Here is a 9,568-nt window from a genome sequence, read left to right on the forward strand (position 1 = left end):
AATCTCTCACCCAATGACCTTCTCTCCCGCATACGTAGCACTTCCCTCTACCTACAGGTCTTTCGTACCCCCCTCTGTAGTTACCTCTCCCTCTGGTGACTGCACGTGCACGTCCTCTGCCTCTGTAATGTGGTAGAGGTTGGTAGTACACCACTGTGGGGGCCGGTTCTGCTGGATTTGGTTGGTATGAGGTCGGGGGTGCAGCTGGATATTGGGGCTGTTGAGAGGCCTGAGCCTTGGCTACGGCCATCTGTTTCTTGGCCTGATGTTTTCTACTTATTTCTCTGTCCGCCTCCGCTATTTGAAGTTTCAGCAGGCGCAGCTTCATTCTCTTCAGATCTTCCTGTCCACTTGTCTCCTCAGTTTGATGTCTCTGGTTGTGGTGAGTGAGGTGTTCCCTCCACATGGCATCTCCCATGTTGCTCAAGCCTACTACTCCTTCCAGCACTGTTTGTACTGGTAGGGGCAGGCCCTTCTGCACAGTGTGTCGCCATACTGCAGTGGTGGCTTCATTGCCGTCATGTCTCCCCCCTGTGGCCTCATGCCACTCCACTTCTGCTCTTTTTAGATACTGATGCATCTCTTCTTCTGGTTTTATCTTCAATCCACTGAGGGAAGTCATGTTTGGTTTCGTGGGCCAGATGCTTCTCATCGTTTCCCAGTAGATTCCTCGGAAGTTGTCGAATGGGGTCTGGTCCACTCTGCGGGCCGTTCCTGTTCCTGCTTCTAGGGCATTTAACTTTATTGTCCCCTCTGTGCGGATAATCATGGCCCGTATGTCTCCCAGTGCCAATTTATCCGCTGCCGTGAGTTTTTCAAAGAGACGGATCCAAGAGCTAGCTCCTCCTCCCAGCGGTGGCAGTGCCTTCTCAAGTGTGTCCATGTCTCGATGTCCCCATGGCACATACTCAGCTTGTCCATTGGATTTCACCAGCAAGGGGTACTGTTGGGTCAGGGCTAATGGTGGCATCTCACCTTTTACAGGATAAAAATGTTCTCGATAGCGTTCTGGTGCCTTCCTTTTCCTGCTGAACCGTCTGGGAAGTAGACAACCTCCGGCTGCTCCACTTACCTCTTCTCTTCTGTCCTCATCAGTGTCGTCAAGGGTGTTATCATCACTTGTGGCGGCTCTCTGTCTGTTTCTGGGTTTTAGGAACAAATAACCGTCTGTCTTATACTCACCACTCCCCATCTTCCACTCCTGTTTTATCTTTTTTCCCTCTTCTTCTTCTCTGCACCCCATTCGCCCTGCTTCGTCCCGGCAGCTCCCTGGAGTCTCCACGTCCATATCCAATGTTTTCCCCCTTTACTCTGTAACGGGTGCCTGGATTGAGGGTTTTAACAGAGGGATAGATTATTCTGCACTCCTTCCTTCCATACGTCAGGGGAGGTGAGGGAAGCTCCGTCTGCCCGTGTGCTTCTGTCAGCACTGATGGGTATACTGGTGTGTAGACAGGGTTGTCAGGTCTGGGAGTGGTGATGGGTTTGAAGTCTGTCTCTTTCAGGACCTCAGGTAGTCCCACAGTACTAAAAAATAAAAAATGTGAGTAGCACCTATACGAAAACTGTTTTAAATGTGGATCTATCTCAACAACAAAATTGCACACTACATATCCCCCCCTTTGCCACGCTATCTCTGCTGTAAGAGATCACGTGGCAATTGCGTAGGTGCATCCATACATCATTTTTTAATAATTGAATCCCCTTGTTACTGTACAGATTACCAGGACCCTCGGTGTGTCTAGTCAGTGAAGAGTCCGAGTTGCTGTCAGTCAGACATGTCCTTTCACACCATTCCTGGGCCTCGTACCAGAACTCATGTGGCATCTCCCCCCTTGACAACTTCAGATTTTGTGGGGACAGAAACAGCAGCAGTATATTTTGACCAATAAACTCTAAATGTGAAGTGAATCAGCCTGCATGTGACATTCTAAACATTTTTACCAGCAGTAAATGTTAGAATACATCTTCGCTAATCTGTAGTTGGGTATAAAGTTTTCTCATGTAGGGATAAAATGCAAAACTTTACAATCCAATTCTTAGATGTGTGTGTGTGCGACTCACCTCTGCATCAATTAATTTTCCTCTGCTCCAAACACACTCCAAGTTAATCACATTTATTCATAAGCAAAAATTGCCCCTTTCAAAGAACCCTAATTTAGTTCACCCTTAAATCCCATGTTGACAAAATAATACCATTTCCGGTAGCTAACCATCAGCATGCTAACGACAAAACGACTCTTAAAAAGCCTATTTCCCCCCACACGTGTCACCAAAATCACACACTTCATTTCCACTAGAACGTGCTTTGACCCCTCTAACAATCCACCGGTTATTTCCTTTACAATCACCCCCGTGTGTACTCACAATTGTATCTCCCCACAACGCTATCGCCAACACGGTAACAACGCTCATGACAAAACACAACTGCTACCGGACTTATTTCTCATTTACCCACCCCAAAAGTCCGTTAATATCTCGCATTCAAGCTCTCAAATGCTACCGAAGCTGTCCTGGCTCACCAGACCCTTCTTGTTCGTCTCTTTATCCCGTTTTGAACCACACCATTCAAAATCTCAATCTCTAGGCAAGGCCGGCGAGGTAGTCCGCGTACATCGGGCTCCTTTAGTGCAGGAATCCCCGACCCCCGACGGTCTAACTCCGCCGGTCCTACCTATACCGAGCAGTTTTGGTTCACCACACCCGAGAATACCCCGATCGGGACCTGAAGGGCCGCCACCCTTCGACGCTTACCGATTACGTACTCTCAGTCCGCGTAGCTTACCAAACGCTCTGAATCTCAGTATTCTCAACACTTACTCTCAGTATTCCCAATACTTACTCTCATTCTCTTTACTCATAATATTCCCCCTTATTGTCAGTACCCGTAAATATGTTTGCAAACGCTTCACATAGCATAGCATAAATACACGCTACTCAGCTTCATGCGACTCACCACGTGTTCAGCTTCTGGTCGCAGACCACGGACATTTCTGGCTAAGATTCCTATATCTACCTACACAGATTTTATTGAAACGGTTCTGCGTACCTCTCGTTCGTGGCCACTCCAAAAATGTCCGTGATTCATGACCGTAAGCCTGCACAAAACCAGTCGAAGAGGCCACTCATCTGGGGTGCCAAATTGTTAGGTTCATGGAACCTCTAGACTGTGTGGAAACCGCATGTAATCCAGCCTCTTACACAAAGAGAACCGGTTTCAATTATAAACAAAGCATTTAATACCTCTCATGCTAAAACAATTGCCTAGTGGAGTACATCATTTACAGTTACACCGAATATGACCTGCTCACCCCAAAAGTCGTTACCACCCACCCAGTGGTACAGGAGCAAGAGGCCGGACTTTCTTTCTTCCCCGCCTTACATAGTTCAAAAAACATCCCCTCGTGTCCGTAGTTCCTATTGGCTAAATCCAGCTGGCTCCTCCTCCTCGCAGGACCCTCGCACGGGTATGACCTGTAATTGCCTGTCTAGAAATCTATCTGTCCCTTACTCCCAACATACTATTCTTTACAGTTTAAAACATTCAATGACTGTATTTTATGGCTTAACACTTCTATGGTAAACATTCTATATAAAGATAAGGATTTGCAACTTTTGGCAAAAACCTTCACAAGTTTCACAAGCAAATATAAAGGTGCTACTAAGATACACTTCTAAAACTACAAATCCTAAAACACTTCTACAATTATGAATCTTCTAATTATGTATTCCAAGACACTTCTAATTATGATTTCTTAATTATGAATTATTAAACACTATTATAATTTCTTAAAGCACAGTTCTAAACCCAAATTTCCTACACTATCGACTCTTGTTTGGTGGATTGGATGATTGAAGTCTATCAGTTACAAGGAAGAAACAAGACATATTGGCAATTTTACAATTTATTCATTTAACAAACAGGAGCCTCAGTAGCATGTGGAAGAACCATACACAGCCACAACAGCCTGGCACCTCCTCATGCTAGTCACCAGCCTGCTCACACACTGCTGTGGGATGGTATTCCACTCCTCAAGCAGTATTTGTCGCAAGTCAGCCAACGTGGTTGTGTTGGTCACTCTGGCACGAACAGCTGGTCCCACAAGTGTTCACTTGGGTTGAGGTCAGGACTGCTGGCAGGCCATTCCATCCTCTACTCCCAAATTCTGGAGGTAGTCTCTGAAAAACCCCGCTCTGTGGGGGCGAGCGTTGTCATCTTAGAGGATAGAGTTCGGTCCCAGACTGTAGAGAAATGGGATTGCCACTGGTTGCAGAATCTCATCTGGATATCTCTCTGCATTGAGATTGCCTCCAATGAAGACGAGCCTCGTTTTTCCAGTGATGCCACCCCACACCATCACACTGCCTCCACCAAAAGGTGTTACTCTATCGGTGCAGCAATCAGCATAGCGTTCTCCCCATCTTCTCCACACTTTGACCCTACGATCCGAACTTCCTTAGGCAGAATCTGGACTCATCACTGAACATAACGTTCCTCCACATGTTCAGGTTCCAGTGCAGGTGTTGCAGACACCAGCGCAAACGGGCCTGACGGTCAATAGCAACAGCAGAATAAGCTGTTTGGCATTGGCAGAGAAGATTTGGCAAATTTTCATGGGCGCAACCCACATACTCAGCTGTGCTGCTCATCTCAGAAATATATGTTCCTAACAAATGGGGCAACGTTTGAAAGGTAACTAAACAGGCTTTCCAATGGTATAAAATTCATTGCCAAGAAGCATAGTTACAACAGAGAAATAATCTACCAAACACTAATTTCCGAACTTTTTGTTCGATGTTTATAACGGTAGTTGAATAATTATTTTATTTACACATATCACAATATATATATATATATATATATATATATATATATATATATATATATATATATATATATATATATATATATATATATATATATATATATATATATATATTACAGTGGCCTCCTTGTCACGCCCCTCCAGAGCCCCGTCCTGTGTGTCGGCTCGTCCGTTTGCTTTCCACGTTTTTATGCAGGAAAACGCATCAACATACTGTCGGCCGAAGCAGCCACAGCATGAGAGCTGATGCTTGAGAGGAGGAGGGAGTGAGGCAGCGGATGGATGACCAACACGTTACTATAGTTCATTGGATTGCAGGACAGCAACGATACAGACATTTCATGAGGGAGGATCTACTGATGTGCATGCACCCTGCAGAGGTTCATTTGAGACGGCATGAACACATTTGAGTAATGTATATATATTAATGTATATATTTTTAATTTCCATTGCAGTTAATCAATAGTACTACGAAAGAAAACAGGGCATGCTGCATTAACTCCACTTCCTGAGCTGATGTTTTTCTCTGTTGCAGTTTTTTATTTTATTTTTTTTATCATTTAGCCGTTTCCCCCCCCACCCCTTTCAGACATGCATCTTGTTACATAAATATGATGGCAGTTTTACATGTCGGTCTCTCGTCTGAATGCACCAGTGACCCTCTTTAAAAGTCTGAAGAAACAACATCTTACTGGGTCACACTGAGTAACATTTCCGTAACAATTTCTCGTCTGAATTGAATGCCGTCCGGTTAACTTTTACTGTAGGTTCAACATGCACAGGGACACGTTTACGATCAGTAGTTTGATGTTGACAATGGATCACATGACTGCTTGTATGTGAACGATGTCACTACAGGTGATCAGTTGAGATCGCCATGATACGCTCCCTCTCGTGCACCGTAACTAACGTTTACATAACAGACACCTTCTGTAGATTTGAATGTCAGAAAGCCATGAGCTAATCAAACCGGTAACATCACGCGTACAGCTGATTGGTGCGTCTTTGGACTGTGGGAGAAATTCTACATCAAAGTGTTCCGATTAGAGCATTCCTACACGGTACGATTCCCTTCTAACAATCACTGAGTACGCCCAGTCCAATCTCGAAATTAAGTCAGCAATTATACTCTCTGCTGTGAAAGGCCCCGGCTGTAATTGATTGAGCGATAATAAGCGAGGTGGTTGCTTTCAGTAATTGTTTAACATGACCTCTATCACTTCCACCTGGCACTTGGTAATGAGCAGATCCATATGTCACCAAGTGTCTACGTAGAGTGTGAGAGCGGGGGAAGACAAAGGCACAAGAGGAGGGAAGTGGTGATGAGTTACATTTATTACGCCACATGTACTCAACTTTTTGGAGTAAATTGTACTTGACCGAGTAGCTGTAATGTAGCATATTTTTACTCTAACTTTTTGTGTAGTTTTGTAAAAAAATCATTACCCTTTCTTTACTTTGGACGCATTCATAGCGCTGTGTTTATTTCATTATCGCTCTGTTATCCTGCCGCAGCCACGCCTCCACGTAACTCTGTTAGTGTTCACGTTAGCAGCTAATATTTACAGATGAACGAACAGAGCGCAGTGCAGCGGGCCAGTTGTGAACGCTGGTCTGAAGTCAGTACAGCAGAGAACCGCGCTGACAACGTCGGTGTTGTTAATGCTTACACCAGGCGGCAACCTCCGGTTCTGCCGAGTGAAGCCGATGCGGAAGTGTCTTTAAACTTGCATTCTCTCTACTATACAGCAGGGGGCGACTCCTCTGGTTGCAAAAAGAAGTTTGGTTGAAGTCTATGAGAAAATGACTCTACTTCTCTCTTGATTTATTACCTCAGTAAACATTGTAAACATGAGTTTATGGTCTCAATCTCTTGTTTCAAATCTTCTTCAATACAGCATGATGTTCATTTACGTTAACTAACGTTAAAATAACGTTAGGTTTACGTTACTCCTCCGTATTCCAAAAATAGTAACTTCCGTTTAACGGTTGCAAAAAAGCCAAGATGGAGACGAACTCAAGGCTTCATAACAGCAGTCCACAAATGAATGGGTGACGTCCCGATAACTATGTCCACTTCTTATATACAGTCTATGGCTAATACATTTAATAACGTGTGCACGCCACACAGTATATCATTCTTCAAAACTACTACAATTCCTGCTTTCTGTTGTAATGTTAATATTGAAACGGTGTGGATTCAACCTGTGAATTGTGTAGGCTGATGAGAGAAATAAAATAGACTAAATTACGAGAAAAAATATAAACTTGTTTTATTTCATATGGACTTGATTCATATATTGTTTCAATCATAGATGGTCTTCCTCAGGTCAAAGTGAAGAAGGGAACACCTCTGAATGAATCATCTGATATTAGACATTTTCAGAAAGATAGGAGACTGATTTTTTGATTGAGACTGACACGGCCTATTATGCACACAATTTGCTAATTAAGTATTAGCTTATTAAGTATTTTACAGTTCTGTTAAGTACAGGTTTTAAACTGAAATGACCACACCTTTGATGTCACAGCCAGTAATCTTACAACTTCTACAAGAGACTAAACACACAACTTCAAAGAGCAATGCCCTTAAATGAGACCGAGCAGCACACAAACGGTCGATACGCACCCAGACAAAAGCTCATCAGCCCGACAGGAGAGAAGAAAACGTGAGTTTCCAAAGGGACAAGCGTGGGGCTCTGTAGTGGGAGCGGCTCAGTTACCATCGGTACTCCTTCACCATACAACACGGTTGTGTCTAGAAGTGTGCTCGACATGAGGGGGAAAAAATCAATACTCCACAACAGCTTCATTTACAGCATTATGTGAGCTGAATTCACTTCGAGGAATAATCCCAAAGCGATGCTAATCAATTGGAATCAATTACAGAGGTCTTGTTGACCGAAGTGAACAAACAGTGGTGGTGCTGAGAGGCAGAAGTGGAGGAAACCCGGGGTCGAGGTCAGAATTACGCAAAGTTGACTGAAGGTAATTTGGATGACTGAACGTGCACCAGAAGTGCATGCACCAGAATTCACGCTGTGCCGATGAAGTGATAGCACCATAGACTGTATACAAGAAGTGGATGTAGTCATCGGGATGTCACCCATTGGTTTGTGGACTGCCATTTTGAAGCCTTGAGTTCACCATCTTGGTTTTTTTTTGCAACCAAAAAATGAAAGTTGCCATATTTGGAATGCAGAGAAGTGACATAAAGACGTTGTATAAGTCTCTGGTAGCAACCTGTCAATCACAGTAAGCCCGCCCTAAAGTATACTCCTCTTTATGGTCTATCATAACTCATGTTTTCAATGTTTACTGAGGTGATAATTCATGTGAGAAGTAGGATCATTTTCTCATAGACTTCTATACAACTTCTTTTTGCAACCAGAGGAGTCGCCCCCTGATGGTCAGTAGAGAGAATGCAAGTTTTAAGTCACTTCTGCATTGGCTTCACTCTGCAGAACCGGAGGTTGATCACGCAAGACTCGCGGATTCACATACCACACAAGAATCCATCAGGCATCGAGCAATGCATTTGTGTCCAGCAAGCCAAGAGCACAGACCAATCAGCGTCCTGTGAGGAGCTACTTGCGGCTACTCGTGGCTAAGGGCGTGGCAGGGGAGTGTTGGGATCTGGTAGGAGCGTGTTTGTAAGCAAGTATGACAACTATTGACATCAATGACATTATTAATGTCAATAAGATTACTAACAAACAATAATAACGGGGCAGCAGGGACCAACCAAAATATAAATGAAGTTTTAAAATGAGTGTTTTATTACTGAACAATTACGAGCCTACTACCGAAAATCAACAAACAATCACGTGCTGAGGGTGTGTGTGTGTGTGTGTGTGTGTGTGTGTGTGTGTGTGTGTGTGTGTGTGTGTGGGTGGGTGTGTGTGGGTTAGTTAAACAATAAGGAAAAGGAAAACCCTCAAAACAAGTCAGATCCTCACCGCCGCAGTAAAATACAGCAACTGTTACTCTATCACACAGAAACCCAAATGGTGAACTCAGATTCGGCAGCCGTGGCACTGGTCTGTTAACTGAATTTTCTTCCTCACGATTGGCAAATGTTGACTTGAATAGGAAGAGAATGGGGCACATAAGTTATCCTTCTCTTCCTCTGAAGATTCTGGGAGTTCTGTGAATCTTCCTTCTGCAGGCTAAAGTTGGCGGATCCTTCGGATCCAAAACAGTCAGTGTTTGACCAGCGAATGTCGAACTATTTCTAGGTTTTCTTAAAAGCAAACAACGTATGAATGGAATCGCGTGGGATGGCTCAGAGCTGTAGGGACAACTGATGTTTATAGTCTAGATAATTCTGTGAGTTCATGGAAATTGACCCTTTCATAATAAGCATATTCATTTGAACCCCTTATTCATATAAACATATTCATTACTGCAGCTTTAATGTAAAACACACATTTTTTGTTTCTTAAGAAAAGACTACTTTGGAATAAAAAACCCACAGGAACGTTATTAAATATTAAGAATTGTAACTTTTATCACCTTGCCTTGTGTCGAATGGTCAATTGCATTGTATGAGTCATACAAATATTGAAATTAAAACAGCGTATCATATAGCCAGCAGGTTTATCTACAGAGGACCAGATCCACAGCTGGCAGCTACTGGTGAATCAATTATTATTGGAAAACACTGTGTGTTATTAGTGTGAAATTAGTGTTGGAGAACAACACTGCTGACGACAGTCAATAATGGGACAGGACAAAGGGAA

This window comes from Anarhichas minor, unplaced genomic scaffold, assembly GCF_050575085.1.
Source record: "Anarhichas minor isolate MPS153535 unplaced genomic scaffold, ASM5057508v1 ptg000033l, whole genome shotgun sequence".
NCBI lineage: Eukaryota > Metazoa > Chordata > Actinopteri > Perciformes > Anarhichadidae > Anarhichas > Anarhichas minor.